The sequence below is a fragment of the Silene latifolia genome, chromosome 8 (assembly GCF_048544455.1).
Source record: "Silene latifolia isolate original U9 population chromosome 8, ASM4854445v1, whole genome shotgun sequence".
NCBI lineage: Eukaryota > Viridiplantae > Streptophyta > Magnoliopsida > Caryophyllales > Caryophyllaceae > Silene > Silene latifolia.
In genome coordinates, this window is record NC_133533.1 from 60,022,246 (window position 1) to 60,039,024 (window position 16,779).

Genomic DNA, 16,779 nt, shown 5'->3' on the forward strand with positions numbered 1-16,779 from the left:
CGACACGAACCCGACACGAAATTAATGGGTTTGAGTCTGGACTTAATGACCCATTTAAGTAAGTGGGTCGACACGGACACGACACGAAAATTAATTGGGTCGGGTTAGGGTTGGGGTATCAAAACACGAACCCGACACGAATAACCCGTTTAATTAAACGGGTCATAATCAGGTCGGGTTGATCCGACACGAACCTGTTTAACACGGCTTGTATACCATCTTTATATTACTCATATTGGGCATTTGGGCCTAATAAAAATACCCATAAATTACTCTAGAACATTCATTTTACCTTTTCTTCTACTGTGAACGGCTGATGAATGAAAACACAATCACAATGTAATCTTTTCCCAATCTTTTAACCCTAGAATAATCTTTTCATTTTTTACCTATAAAAAATGACAATTTTACTCTGCAAATCTCATCGCCTCTCTAATCTCTTCCAATCTAAGATCAATCCTTACTCTGTAACAACTGTAAGTTACTCCGATCCATCAATTACTCATTCAAGTAATTTAGTTTCTCATGCATTCTTGTGTAATCTGTACATGCATTCAACTTGATTTTGTTTTTAGTTGGTTTGCTTCTTTTCATCATCATTTTTTATTATTAATATAATTGATTTGTCATGTATTGATTTTGATCAGTAAGATTTGTGTTTTTTTCCTTGTGACCATGTAATTGAGCATATTTTGTGGTTCCCTCCTTGTATATATGCTCCTGATGCTCTTGGTTGAAACATGTAATTATTTGTATGATGAGTTGTGGAACCAGGTCAGTATATACACTCACTTTGTATGTCTATATGTTTCTTTAATGGCCACGAATCAGCGTCGTTAAGCATGGTCCTCTCCATAGATATGTGAGGGAGTGGTGTTTATAAATTGAACTCAGATCTTGTGGAACAATGTTAGTATATACGCTCACATTTGTGTTTTTTTCCTTGTGACCATGAAATTTGTCATGTAATTGTTTTCGTGTCATCTGTTTATTGATGTTTTCTTTTAAATTCCTAAATCTTAGTACGAATTTATGAACTTTTACCATTTGCTTATTTCCTTTAATTAATTATTTTCCAGAATTGTTCATCATTTTTCTTGTTGTTCACTTAGTTAATTCTGTTTTCATTTGTGAATAGGATGGACGGTTCAATGGAAAATGCTTCGAACCCTATCGACGTTCCCTCTGGTGATGAGATGGATGAGGCGACAATAAAAAGGCAGAAAATGTCCAGAATTCATAAACCCAGGGTATCTGGTAAAATTTTTAAGCGTCAAAGAAGACTAACTTCTCCTGTGTGGAGTCAATTTGAAATTCTTGATGAACCTGATGCTAGTGGTAATCTAGTTTGTAAGTGTAAATCATGTGCTAAAACTTTTATTGCTGAAAGTAAGAATGGAACTGGAAATTTGATCAGACATTTGAAGTCATGTAAAGGGAAGTCATATAGAGATATTGGGCAGTTTATTTTACAAAACAATTCTGGCGCTTTGGCTTCTAGGACTCCTAAATTTAATTCTGATGAATTTTGTGAGTTGTTGGCTGTTGTCATTGCTAAGCATAATTTACTTCTTCAACTTGTAGAGTATGAAGGCATAAGAAACTGTTTTTCTTATTTGAACCCAGATGTTAAGTTCTTTGTTAGGAATACAATAAAGTCTGACATCTTAAGGATGTATAGAACTGAGAAAGAGAAACTTATTGGGTTGTTAAAAAGAACAAAGGGAAGAATTTCCCTTACTTCTGATTGCTGGAGTTCTGTCACCACTGATGGCTATATGACCCTCACTGCCCATTTTATTGATGAACATTGGCAACTTCAAAAGCGTGTTCTGAACTTCAGTTTCTTACCCCCTCCCCATACTGGTGCTGCTATGTCTGTTAAGATCACTTCTTTACTAATCGAATGGGGTATTGAAGATAGAATAATGTCCATAACTTTGGATAATACATCTTCTAATGATTCTATGGTGGATTTCTTAAAGCCTGATTTGAATTTGATGTATAATGGCGAATATTTTCATATTCGTTGTTGTGCTCACATATTAAATCTAATTGTCCAAGAGGGATTAAAAGATATGGACGATGCAATTGTTAAAGTCAGGGAGAGTGTCAAATATAGCAAAGGATCTCAATCTAGGAAACATAGGTTTTTGTCTTGTGTCCAACACGTTAACCTAGAGTCAGTTCGGGGATTAAGGCAAGATGTTCCAACACGTTGGAATTCCACATTTCACATGCTTGAGAATGCACTATACTATCGAAGAGCTTTCAACAATCTTGCAAAAACGGACTTGAACTACTTGCATTGTCCGACCGAAGTTGAGTGGGAGAAGATTGGTAAAATTTGCAAGTTCTTGAAAGTTATTTATGATGTAACTTGTGTTTTTTCTGGCACCAAGTTTCCTACTGCAAATTTGTATTTCACTCATGTGCTGAGAGTGAGATTGTTACTTAAAGAAGAAATGGGAAGTAAAAATAAATCATAAGAGACATGGCAGCTAAGATGTTTGTCAAATTTGACAAATATTGGTCGACTTTTAGTACAATTATGGCAATAGCTGTGGTCTTTGATCCTAGATATAAATTTAACGTTGTTGATTGGGCTTATAAAAAAACTTTTGGTGAGTCATATAATCTTGAGTTGGAGTTGTTCAAGGACAAACTGTTTGAGTTGTACAACCAATATGCTTCCTTTGCAAGCGACTACACTCCATCAACTTCTAATGGTGTTAATGGTAATGATGCCAATATTCATGGGGATTTATCTTCAGACATCTTTATGATGGTAAGTCTGGTATATTTAAATCTGATATTTTTTTCTAGTTTTTTAGTCTTTAACTTCTCCAAGTTACAGCATTGTTCAAATTTGGCCTATATACTCTTACATATTCCATATTTATAATGTATACAGGATTACGATTCTTACTCGAGCAATGCTTTTACCTCTGCTGGAAAAACTGAGTTAGAGCTATACTTGGAAGAACCTATATTGCCTCGTAGTGCTGATGTAACACCCCCATATTCAGAGGAGCCTTAACTAGGCCTTTCTTAGCATATAGGGGCATTACCATCTCGGTTGCCCAAGGACAGTAATAATCAAATGTCGATAAAAGAACTGTTATGTTATATTACAAGTGATTTAAAACCAACAAACGTATAAAAGATACAACTCAAAGGCTACTCGCTATAACTATCAAATCTCGTGAAGACTCATCCCTGCCCGGACTCCAGCTATCAACGATACCAACACCTGCTAAGACAGACTGCTCACCATAAGGGATCACGGCAAACACATAAACAACAAGACAACCACACAAGGTTAGTACTAAGATAAGACACAACAATGCCAACAACATCTAACAATACAATACAACATAATCAGTCACACACACAATCACACCCACTCCAATCAATCTCCATCACCGACTGTCCACTGGACCAGCCCTGCCAGTGGGGGACCGCAGCCGTACCCACCAAATCCCCGCTCATCATACCGAGCAATAACCCTGTCCCATTATTGTGCACATCCCCTCCCGTGGTGGGTTCCACGGAGGGCGTAACTAGGGCGTGAAGCCACTCCCGCAAGTGACTCCACTCAGCCGAGAACGCATATCGAGAACCAGAGACAAACAATCACAACCATCAGCAGCAATCAATCAACAACCATCACAATACGAATACGACAATATACAACAACCACAACACAACCGCAACAACTGACACACTAGACCATCTACAGCAACTAAGTAGGCGAACCTACCTTTAAGCAACTGCAACCAATCCATGCAAACATACGACATATCCAGCAATCAAGCAAAGCCTATAAGCACAACACAATCATCTATTACTATCAAGCAAACCCTAATTGTAAAGACAAGGATACGGATGATGATGACGACATACCTATAAGGAGAAACCCGGCAAAAGACCGCTACTCGACCCAAGCTATGCTCTCCTAAGGCACAAGGACCTCCAAAAGGCTTCCATGGAGGTTTTATGGTGAAGGGAAGGGAAAGGGGCGACTAGAGGATAGAAGGAATGAGGCGGAAATGATTTGCGGACCCTCGCTGAAAACCCGATACTCGATCGAGTATCCCACATACTCGATCGAGTGACACCCTACTCGATCGAGTGTCCAAGCTACTCGATCGAGTAGCCTCTACTCTATCGAGTACCACTCGTAACTCGCAACCCAAGATAACTTTGGCACGCACTTCTAAAGACTATACCGCTCCCAAGGTCAGTCAACGCTGGTCAAAGGGTCTCAAAAAGGGCGGGTATCACAGTCTTCCCCCCTTAAAAAGAACTTCGTCCCTGAAGTTCAACTCACCTACTCAACGCACAAGACGCGGGAAAAACACGACATCACCATTCTTCCTACTCAAGTCACTACTCCCCTGAAATGCCATCCCCCATGTAATCATCATCCCTGTCTAACGCTCTATATACATATATATCGACTCTTGTCAGCTATCATATAAACACCAACCTCACAATGCAAACCAACACCAACAACGATCGCCCATCATATTACGGGATTACTCCATTTACTAGTAACAACCATCAACACGAAACACATCTCACATCAACATGCTGCATGACTATACTACCATGTTACTCAATAACGCAATTCTATTACGACACATGGTACCACCACCATCTCTTTATGACCGTCTTTTAAAACGTACTATCAACTTTCGCTTTGACGCATGAATTACTCAACGAACTAAAGTAACCAATTACAACCTCATACAACCAATGTGACCCAGGTAATAGAAAATTTTTGTAAATAAACAACAAAACATTTTAAACGAACAACGACATAATATCAAAATCAGCCTTTTTATTTTGCGACATTACTCTTCCCCTCTAAAAGGAACTTCGTCCCCGAAATTCACCACCAAATTATCACACGTTACTTACTACTTGTATCATGTCATAAATTAAAACCATATTATTTATTGCGGACAATACTCACTAATTATATACTCATTAAATTAGAAAACATACACAACCCACCCGAATAACTAGCCGTCATTGAGAAAGCATGTTAAGCATATCATTTGAATTTGTATAAATATAGAATTCGGTGAAATACCACTTGTAGACAAAACGGATGTAAAATGAATGCAATAAAATAATTACAACTTCGCTATTTGCTGCAAATACGCCTCTGAAACCAAGCATGACTTCTAACATATGAAATAAACGATCCGAACATGTTACCACTCACTAATAACCACGTTAAACACCAAACTTGCAATTATATAACAATTAAACAATTTTAATTTTCGAAAAGTTCCTGTAACAGTGCTACTCGATCGAGTATGTAGTGGTACTCGATCGAGTGCCCTGCTACTCGATCGAGTGTCTTGGCTACTCGATCGAGTAGCCCTGAGATCATAATGTCTCTTTTCTGCCACACCTATAGCTACTCGACCGAGTATGGGGTACTCTGTCGAGTACCTATAGGTCAAAATTTTGGGAAACCTGCCATAACCAACACATATATATACAAAATCGTCACATAACTTGAGTCGGAGTGACCTCCCGACTCACAAAATCCTGCAACAACGTCTACTAACAAATCCGTCCTTATGGCCAAGCATACAAATCCGAGAATAAAAGTTCCAACTACTAACAACTACTAACATCCAACACCAACGACCATAACAAGGATAAAGAAATAGGAGTATCACTCCTGCAGCTGCTGCTGCTGCTGCTCCTCCTCTATCACCTCATCACCACCACCATCGCCTCCCGAAGTCCCCGCTCCCGATGACCCAATACCTGCATCAACTCCCGCTCCATCTCTCGGACCTACGTGCCATGGGGTCAAACCACCGTAGGGAAAGGACTGAGGCGTCCCCCAAGCTGACTTATCCACCCCGTAAGAGTGGAAAACCCCACTATAGTCCCCAACTCCACTCCACCATACCGGATGCGGTCCCTCTGTCCCAATCCCCTGAGTGTACGCCATCTCGTGCATATTCTTGAGTGTCAAAGTAGATGACACTCTCTCTGCCAAGTAACTCGATCGCGTCTCCGGGGTGTCAAGGTAGGGGTAGCACGGAAAAGGGTGCTGCTGTGGTGGTGCTACCGGCCGTGGTCTCATCTCAGCGGTCCTCTCTCTCACTCCACGGGGTCCTCTCCCCAACCTGGGCCTCTCCTCCATTACCGCCGCCTTCTCCCCTTTCTTCGGCTCGGGCATCACCTCGAGGATCGTGTCATCAATGAGGTAGGTCTGCAACTGGCGGGGCACGTCATCATCCTCCTCATCCTCGTCGGAGTCAACAGCTGTCACCACCGGCTCTAACGGCTCGGTCGGTGGAAGGTACTCAGGAGCCGGGATCCATATCCAACTCATCCCCCACACTCTCCAGGCTAGGCTACCGTCGGCCAAAGTTCTCAACTATTTCAGGTCGAGATAGTAGTCACGGTCCATCGTAGGCACCGGTGTAGCCAGAGGCACATACTCCAAAGAAGCCTCAAAGGAGGTTAGCTTTTCAGCTAACCGAGTGGCGATAGCGCCACAACTCAGGTACCGAAAAGAGGCAGTAGCCATCAAAGCAAGGCTAGCGCAGACGATGGCAGGAGCATTAAAGACCACCTTCCTGGCCCGCTCCGGGTTCAAGTAAGATATCAGAAGCAACACCTCATGGTTGTTCAGTTTACTGATATCCGGTCTATCATAAAGGAGGTTCGAAAGAGAACGAAGAAAGATCCTCAATGTAACATGCTGAACATCATTAATCAGCATGTTGCTTGAGGTGGGAGCTGGTTTCCCGGTAAGACAAGGCATTAGGCGGCAGACACCGCACTCAGCAGGAATATCAGTGATGGAATCCTTGGGAGGCTTGGCCAACCCAAGGTGAGAAGCGAAAAGGTCCATGGTAAGCAAGAAACTGGTGTTCATAAACCGAAACTCAACGGTCTGGGCAACTGGGTCATAACTAAAGGAGCTCATAAACTCCAAAGTAAGAAAAGGGCAGGAGTGTTTCCTCAGCCGATACAAACCCGTAAAGCCCAAGGTCTCAAATATGTGACGCACATCCGTCTCTATTCCCAAATCAGTCAGAAGGGTGGTATCCACACACCTCGTTGGTCTCATTATGCGTTTTTGCAAAGCTACAAAACGCTCCCTCTGTTTAAAATCTACAAACACAACCGAAGGGTACTCCGGTACCGCGGGTACCACGGGTCCACTCCCTTCCCCAGTCTCAGGCTGTGTAACCCTTCCCCGCTTACTCTGACGGGTCCCTACGTTCGGTCTCGGCATCTGTTTCAGCATATAACTTAAACAACTTCTATAAACATGTAAAGCATATACTTCATGCAATTGGATTTTACATACTCAGCCAGGTACACAAATTCACCAACAAGTTCCCAATTTTGAAATGCAAATTCAATTTATAGCAACTTATAATCGATAGTTGTGAAAAGTTTAGCATGATATACATGGTTTACTCAACCCATTCTAACATCCTAGCATGATTCAAATGCTATTCTATACATATGCTTTAATAACATGTGAGATATGTATACATGCTCATAGAAACGTAATTTAGAACATATCATCATCAACCTTCAATATTAGAAACCAAACAACTCAGTTAGACTTGTCAGACGGTCTCTACAGCTGTAACCATTTGAACATATCCACCATCAATTAACATCACTACTATCATATTGAAGTTTATCCCTTACCTAAACATTCATATTCAACACCAAATTTCAAATATAGAAGACGAATTTCAATTTGGGGCACTTTTAAGACGGAGTTTTAAGGCAACTTTTAAGGTGAAAATCATCAAAATTCATCCTTTAACATGATATATATAATGTATAGCACTCAATTCCATCATCTAATCAATGTAAAACAACCAAAATAAATTTTTGATTTCGTAACCCTAGAAATTTCGGCCCCCAAATTTCGTGATTTCTAATCTATTTTACAGCAATTAATCACCAACAATCAAGGAAAGAAGGCATGTGAATCATATTACAACAATTAAAAGCAATAATCTATCCATATGAATCAAACATTTCAGATTACATCATTATTCTAACACATCCAAATTGATAAATCATGTAAATAGGGAAGAAAATCATACCTTGATTAAGTAGGAAAGTAAGAGAGTGCAAACAAATAAGAATAACCAACCCCAAGAATCACTACTAACACAAGATGAAGAAAGCTTTTGAGAGGGATGAAAGAGCTTATGGTTCGAATTATAGAAGAAGAATGAGGAGAATAAGAAAGAATAAGGGTTTTAAGAAACCCGTAAGAATCACTGTACAGTAACCTACTCGATCGAGTGTCTAGGGTACTCGATCGAGTGCCCTCTACTTGATCGAGTAGGCGCTATTTCGTCGAGTATCTGCAGAAAATTTCCACATCCCGACGCCATAGCTTCCTAACGAGATCGAGTGAGGTCTACTCGGTCTAGTAAGCACTCGCACTCGGTCAAGTATAGTTAAGTACATGGTCAAAACTACGAAGTAGATCGAAGATTCCTGCAAAAACAATATCGCGTGTCAATTCCAAACTAAGTTCGCAGTTCGGCACTAATTATCACACTCGTTCACACATTACCATTATTCAGAGGAGCCTTAACTAGGCCTTCCTTAGCATATAGGGGCATTACCATCTCGGTTGCTCAAGGACAGTAATAATCAAATGTCGATAAAAGAACTGTTATGTTATATTACAAGTGATTTAAAACCAACAAACGTATAAAAGATATAACTCAAAGGCTACTCGCTATAACTATAAAATCTCGTGAAGACTCATCCCTACCCGGACTCCAGCTATCAACGATACCAACACCTACTAAGACAGACTGCTCACCATAAGGGATCACGGCAGACACATAAACAACCACACAAGGTCAGTACTGAGATAAGACACAACAATGCCAACAACATCTAACAATACAATACAACATAATCAGTCACACACACAATCACACCCACTCCAATCAATCTCCATCACCGACTGTCCACTGGACCAGCCCTGCCAGTGGGAGACCGCAACCGTACCCACCAAATCCCCGCTCATCATACCGAGCGATAACCCTGTCCTATTAATGTGCACATCCCCTCCCGTGGCGGGTTCCACGGAGGGCAAAACTAGGGCGTGAAGCCACTCCCGCAAATGACTCCACTCAGCCGAGAACGCATCTCGAGAACCAGAGACAAACAATCACAACCATCAGCAGCAATCAATCAACAACCGTCACAATACGAATACGACAATATACAACAACCACAACACAACCACAACAACCGACACACTAGACCATCTACAGCAACTGAGTAGGCGAACCTACCTTTAAGCAACTGCAACCAATCCATGCCAACATACGACATATCCAGCAATCAAGCAAAGCCTATAAGCACAACACAATCATCTATTACTATCAATCAAACCCTAATTATAAAGACAAGGATACGGATGATGATGACGACATACCTATAAGGAGAAACCCGGCAAAAGACCGCTACCCGACTCAAGCTATGCTCTCCTAAGGCACAAGGACCTTCAAAAGGCTTCCATGGAGGTTTTATGGTGAAGGGAAGGGAAAGGGGCGACTAGAGGATAGAAGGAATGAGGCGGAAATGATTTGCGGATTTAACAAAACACGATTAAAAACCCTCGCTGAAAACCCGATACTCGATCGAGTATCCCACATACTCGATCGAGTGACACCCTACTCGATCGAGTGTCCAAGCTACTCGATCGAGTAGCCTCTACTCTATCGAGTACCACTCATAACTCGCAACCCAAGATAACTTTGGCACGCACTTCTAAAGACTATTACCGCTCCCAAGGTCAGTCAACGCTGGTCAAAGGGTCTCAAAAAGGGCGGGTATCACAGCTGATGTCAATGTGCTTGAGTATTGGAGGACACATTGTGTGAGGTATCCCGTTCTTGCTCAGATGGTTCAGGATATTTTGGCTATTCCTATATCCTAGCGTCCGAATCAACCTTTAGCATTGGAGGTAGAATTCTTGATCCATATAGAAGCTCTTTAAAGCCTTCTACTGTTGAAGCTCTTGTATGCCTTAGAGATTGGGCATTTAATCAAGGTATTTCTACCTAGTTCTATTCAACCTGTTGTTAACTCTCTTAACTTATCAGCTTGTTTCCATGACACGTAATAATCTTTTATGTTTTGTTTCATAGTATATTAAAAGAATTTACTACAATTGCAGGTTGCATCGAACATGAGATAGATGAACTTTGTACCGAAATTATGAAGATAAAGGTTGGCGATGAGTTAGGAGATTTGGAAGATGAGCCAGTACCTGAGACATCTCATGATTAAGGATTGGCACCAACAAAGAAGTGAAGAAATCAAGCTACTGAGTTTTTGTTTTGTCTTAAGTATGCTGCTAATAAAAGTACTGTGTCATCTCCAGTACCCTTAGGCCTTAACTTCAAGTTTGCTTATTACTGAACTCTTTTTTTTAGCATGTTATTTGGAATTTGGGCTATGTAATCTTTTGGATTAATCTTTTGGATTTCCACTGGTTAGTGGTTATGCATGGTTTTGATATTTTGGGTTTGTTTCTTAGATAAGAATAATATTAGTTGGGTTACACAGCTCTAATTGGGTTATTTGTGTTATCGGGTTGAACGGGTTAAACAGGTTAAACAATAGAGTTGTCTACTGGAATCGGGTTGAGCAGATCAGGTCAGGTCATTGAGCATGTAAACAGGTCGGGTTCAGGTGAGGGATGCTGACCCGTTTAATTAAACAGGTCGTGTTCAGGTCAGGGGGTTTGTGACCCGTTAATGTGGGACACGGACACGAACCCGACACGACCCGATCTGTTTGCCAGGTCTAATTATCACGCATTTCCATAAAACCAGGTTACATATACGACATAAGTTAAATAGGGCGATTTGGCACATCATTTGGCATGATAGGTACATATTATAATGCTGCATATTTCAATTGTTGAATGTCTTTTATTTATATAATTTTGAATTATGTAATTTTATCTTAGTATGGCCTTAGTTTTAATCGATATTACCCGTAATGAAAGGGAATATTGATTCGGTTGTAATTTATTGTGATCTCGTATCACTTTTATTTTTATTTTATTAGTTTTTCCATTTTACAAATGTATAATAGGAATAGCTTTGTATTTTTTATTATTATTTGTAATTATGGAGCATCTTCAAAGACGGTGCCATTCGGAAAGGTGATTCGATGAAGACGGAGTCTTGGGAGGCGTGCCAATTGAAGATTTAAGGGACCAGTGGAGTTGGTTTCCAAATATGTAATAGATTATTTTATTTTCTATTTTTTAGGAAAGGCCATACTAGGAATTTTATTTATTGCTTTGCATTTATTTTAATATGTTGCATACATTGCCAAATCGCCATAACGACACATGCATATCATATCGAGTCATCGACCGTGTCAATTATAATTAACGTAGTTCACCGCTTTAGTTCACTTAAAACGTGATAGATAATGAATTGACAAGACCTCTCACATATAATAATTGAGAAATAGCCTTGCCAAATAGTAGAAACCCATGAAGTACCAATTTCATAAGGGAGTTGAGCCGGCTTTACCGTAATACAAACCTTGTTACGTTGGCGAAGTGGGGTAGTAAAATGTTATTACATCGAAATTTGGATTGAGCTCAACGGAAGTATTCGTGACCGTAGTCGCATGTGTTCCGGGCTAAAGATGAGAATTAGAGTAATTTTTATCGACCAAGAGTTCTAAAAGTAGAATCGATTAAAGAGTTAATCCACCGAGTTATATTAATAAGGGATGAATCGGCTCACCGTACCCGTATTAATATGAATTTGGATCTCGGAATCATTTATATAGTTGGGTGGAGGTCACTATATAAATGCAATACTTGTAGTTAAGTTTACGAGTATTATTAAAACGATAGATGATAAATTAATTCCTTCATTTTCTATTTTGTAGTCAAATTTGTTTTATCAACCGCAATGACAACTCCAATCACGTCCGCATCCACTAGTTCCACCACGCTTACCAATGTGTCATGGCTCCGATCCTTCATGGATCGATGTAAGTTATAAAAGAATGGGTCTAATTTCGCCGATTGGGACGCGCAACTTCGCTTGGCCGCGCAAGGTGGCGACAAGCTTCGTTACCTTACCGAGGCATCTCCCTCCGAACCTAATGCTAGGTCCACCCCCGCCGCTAGGCAAACCTATGAGGTTTACCAAAAGGAGTCGGCCGCGATCAAAAATGTGTTTATCTTTGCTATGGAGGCCGAACTCCAACGAAGTGCTATAAAGATTAGCACCGCTCATGAGATCTACATGAAGCTTGTGAACATGTTTTCGCGAGCTCCTAGGGTCATTCAATATGAGGCGGCTTCTACATTCTTTGATCTTAACATCAAGGAGGGCCAAAAGGTGAGCCCTCATGTGCTCAAGTTGATGGAGCATGTTGAGACCTTGAAAATGCATAAGGTGAAAATTTCCAATGAACTCGTAATTGATCGAATTCTTCATTCCCTCAACAAAATCAAAGAATATGTTCAATTCCGGGTGAATTTTAATATGCAAGATAAGAAAGTTTCCCTTGATGAATTGCACAAAATGCTTGTGCAAGCCGAAAGGGACATGGGGCTATTTGTTAGCACCACAAAAGATGTGCTCAATGTCAATCATAAGAGCAAGGGAACCTTCAAGAAAGGCGGGAAGAAGGGGAAGAAGCGAACTCCCAATAGGAATATAGCTAAAGCTTGTGAAGCTAGTACCTCCAAGCCCAAGTACAGTGCCCCCACCGGGGACAAGTGACACTATTGTTGTGGTGTTGGGCATTGGAAGAGAAACTGTTCCAAATACCTTGGCGACATCAAAACTGGAAAGGTTATTCCAGTAGGTATATAATTATCCCTATATTTTATGTTTCAATCTCAACTTTGGTATGTTGATACAAGTTGTGATGATTACCCTTTTTATTGTAAATAGCGCCTCCTACCAAAGACAAAGGCAAGGAGAAGCAAGCCTAGATGATCATGTGGGAAGCTAAAGTAGCCAACCGTGGTGATGGATCAATGGAAGCTTGGCTTTAATTTGCTTTGTCTTTAATTTTATGATGTATTTGAAGTTTTTAGAACTATTTTGATTTCCTTGTGTGACTTGGAAATTGGGTTGTATCCTTAAAACACGGGTTGTATTTTGGATATTGGTGACTTGGTTTGCAACCCAAGTCACTTGTTTTATTATGGTTACTTGTTCTAAAAACATCATCATTAATTACTTGCGTAGATAAACCTTAGATAGACAACTTAAATTGATCAAATAGACGATTATGATGATAGGATCATTATATGTCCATAAGCTATGAATTTGATTCTCCTTATGTCATTATTACTAAAAGTAACAACTTACTTGTGTAAAATCAATTAAAGTTGTAATGAGTTTTTGAACTCATCAAGTAGGGAATTTACGATACCATATGGACACATTATTCTAAACTGATGGTCAACCAGGAGATACCTAGAATAGAGAGTCTATTAAAGACATGACATGGATAAGACTGGCATATTATCAAGCTGCCATGTTAGGATGGCCTTTTGAAAGCTAATACATAGTCTAAGAAAACTCCTAAATACTCCGTTAAATATATATGTTTGTGACTCACAAAGCTATCTCTCAAGAAGATAGATGTATTTCTGAGAGATAGAGTGGGAGTAGATTGAATCGTCACAAACATCTCTTATAGTTGAAATGTTACTTTGTGAAAGTAATAAAATTATAAAGTGGGAGTTGGTATTGAACTATAGTCTATAAAGATAGAATCAGAGCATAGTTCAGTGGGAGTTTATCGCACATGTCTTATTTTTTAAAAATATTACTTTGTGAAAGTGATAGTATCACGACCTTCTTAATTCTTACATATGAGCCGAAGCATTATAATACGAAAATGGTTACTCATGAGTAGATTTACTTTAAAGTGAGGGTCTCTTTAAAGATAAATAGAGCTTTAGAGTACACAAATGCATAAGATTTACATAAAGATGTTGATCAAGATAAATTATGTTAGGAATTGCCGCATTTCATTTTAATGAAAAATGGCAAATAAAATTTGCTTTTCTAAAATGGGAATTTAGAGAAGGAAGTGTTTGAAACACAAAATATTAGATGAAGATCTAAGAATCCTAACATATTATGCGTAGCCTTCTTAAGTGATCTTAGTATGATCTTAAGCAAGCATTAAAGGATTATACTTTTCGTTCATGTGATAATAGTGAATTGTTTCATTCACATGATTGAAGAATCATGATATACATGAAGTTAAGTGGGAGCTAGAGTTGTTTCTCCATGTCTTATATGTTGATCACATATGACTTATTGAGAATAATGTACCAATGCTCTCTTCTGGCAAGAGTGGTTGGGAGACTTGGAATGGGATGCAAAGTATTTTAGATTTTGAATCCATGTGAGAGAATATTGGCATAGAGTTGAGAGTCTTATGAGGATAAGATATTTCACATCTGTTGTACAACAACAACAAGGTCAAATAGGCTATTCATGTTGATGGAAGTAGAATTATTATGATGGAGTCATAATCATTCATTGAACCTATTAAGTTGTTGATCACATGAAATTGAATTCTAATGTTTCCGCCATTAAAATGATCATGTATGCCAACAGACGCACGTGCCATGATGTGATATATGCTGAGAGCATAATAAGTCAATTAAAGGGATAATTCCCACATTATGGCTTGTGAAAGCCTTAAAGAACATCCTTGGTATTCTTGAGAAGAATTAAGGATTCGTTCACATGTTTGGATGACAAATTAAGTTAGGTGTTGAAGTGTTGCACAAACCTTAGTTTTCAAACTTAAAAGGATTTGTTGAAATCCTAGGATGTCTTATTGATAAAGGAGTAAGAGACTAAGAAAGGTGTTTTAGTTTCGCGCATTGCAAATTCTACAAAAGGATTCTAAGTAAATTGTGATAAAATCGTCAATGTGTGGATTAAGGGTGAATCCCTCTACAAATGACTTTATCACAAGTTATGTGATAACAGTGGGAGCATCTTTCAAGTTAAAGAGCCCAAGTTTAGTAAGTAGTCTAGACATATACCTGGATAAATTCATGTCATTAGAGATGACATTGAATGGAAGAAAATAGCAATTAATAAAGTTGGAATATATGGATATCGGGTATATCTACTTTCCAAGCTCTTATTGCATCTAAACTAGTGTTAATAATACACTAAAGATTATAAGATATGAAGTAGTGATAGTGTATTGACTATTCATATGCAATAATCACATTTATCGTTTGGGTTTTATTAAATTCACCCGCCACCTTGTCGTATCCGAATGGGTTGTAGAGACAAATTGAACCCCATTAAAGTGAACTGGATTGACATGGTATTCGCCCCTAGTTACTTATATGAGGTGACGTCTCGTAGTGACTAGAGTGTGATGCGATTGATGGCAAGTTCAAGTTCCATAGAGTCATATGGGATGACTAGTCGATCACATAGGCAGACTATATGGGACACTCTGTCGGGCAGTGACCGCTTATAGAGTTCTGGTAATTCATAAAGCCTGGTCGTGGGAAGAGCTACTATAGTATTCTTATGAGTCAATTCTTTTGACTAGAGACTATTCGCCCAAGTTCGCACAACTTCTGATTAGCTTTGATTTATACTCTACGATTTCATAAATGAGGTCAAACTGGGTATATTTGGGGTTATGATGGACTGTGGATGAACGAAGAGAATAGGGCGATAGGAATTGTCCACCCCTTGTCAGGGTTGTTTGAAATCTCAAGGCCACTCGAGGAGTAGTTAACTGGAAATGCGTGGCCACGCTCGGAAGGTATCTATGATAGATAATTCCGGCCAGACAGTTAATCACCAGATCGAGAAAACCACTCAAGATATGATCAAATGTAAGTACGGCCTGCAAGACACCTTGCATTGAGTGGGAGATTGTAATAGGACAAGAGAAATGGTGACGCACACTTGTCTAGGACAAGTAAGATATTGTTGGGAAATGTGTCCTCGACAATAGTGCGATCACATGATTTAATATCATAATTAAATCTCATACTAAGAGTACGTGAGGGATGATTCTTTATATAGTCGACTGATCGTCATTTATCGGTAATGATTGGCTAACTAGAGTTTGACATTACTGTCGTGTGACGGTGGTGGTCAGTTGATCCCTTTAGGTCACACCTATAGGATGAGGCCCAAATAGATATTTAATTAATTGTATGTGATACAGATTAATTAATTCCTTAATTATGGGAGTGCAATTTTACGTCTTATTGTAATGTGATTAAATAAGATTTAATTTAGTAATTGAGTGTTAAATTACTAAATTAGTTGAGGTATTATATAAGTTTAGAGGTAGAGGTAATTAATTATTTAAAGTTACAAGAAGTTGTAATTTTAACTAACTAATAATTATGGGATCCATTATATGTTAATATAATGGTAGTATACTACTCAAAAAGTGGAGTGTATACTATATTATTAATTGTAATATTTAAGTGTTAAATGATTACATTAATAATTAAATATGTAAGATACTTAAACATATGACTTATAAGCATTTGTGGGACAAATGACAAAAGATAAAAATGGACCAAAATGGACCCATATTTTCGGCCAAATGAAGAGAACAAAAGATGCTCTTTTGTCTTTTATTTGTGTTGATTAAAGTGTGATTGTGACATATCACACAAGCTTTATTCATATTACATCTTACATATATGTTCCCTACACTCTACCTACA

The 16,779-nt window shown here is 39.0% G+C and overlaps 1 pseudogene; it reads left to right on the forward strand.

Moving 5' to 3' along the window:
• Positions 1 to 1,226: 1,226 nt before the first annotated feature.
• Positions 1,227 to 10,335, forward strand: LOC141595253 (zinc finger BED domain-containing protein RICESLEEPER 2-like; annotated as a pseudogene).
• Positions 10,336 to 16,779: the final 6,444 nt, after the last annotated feature.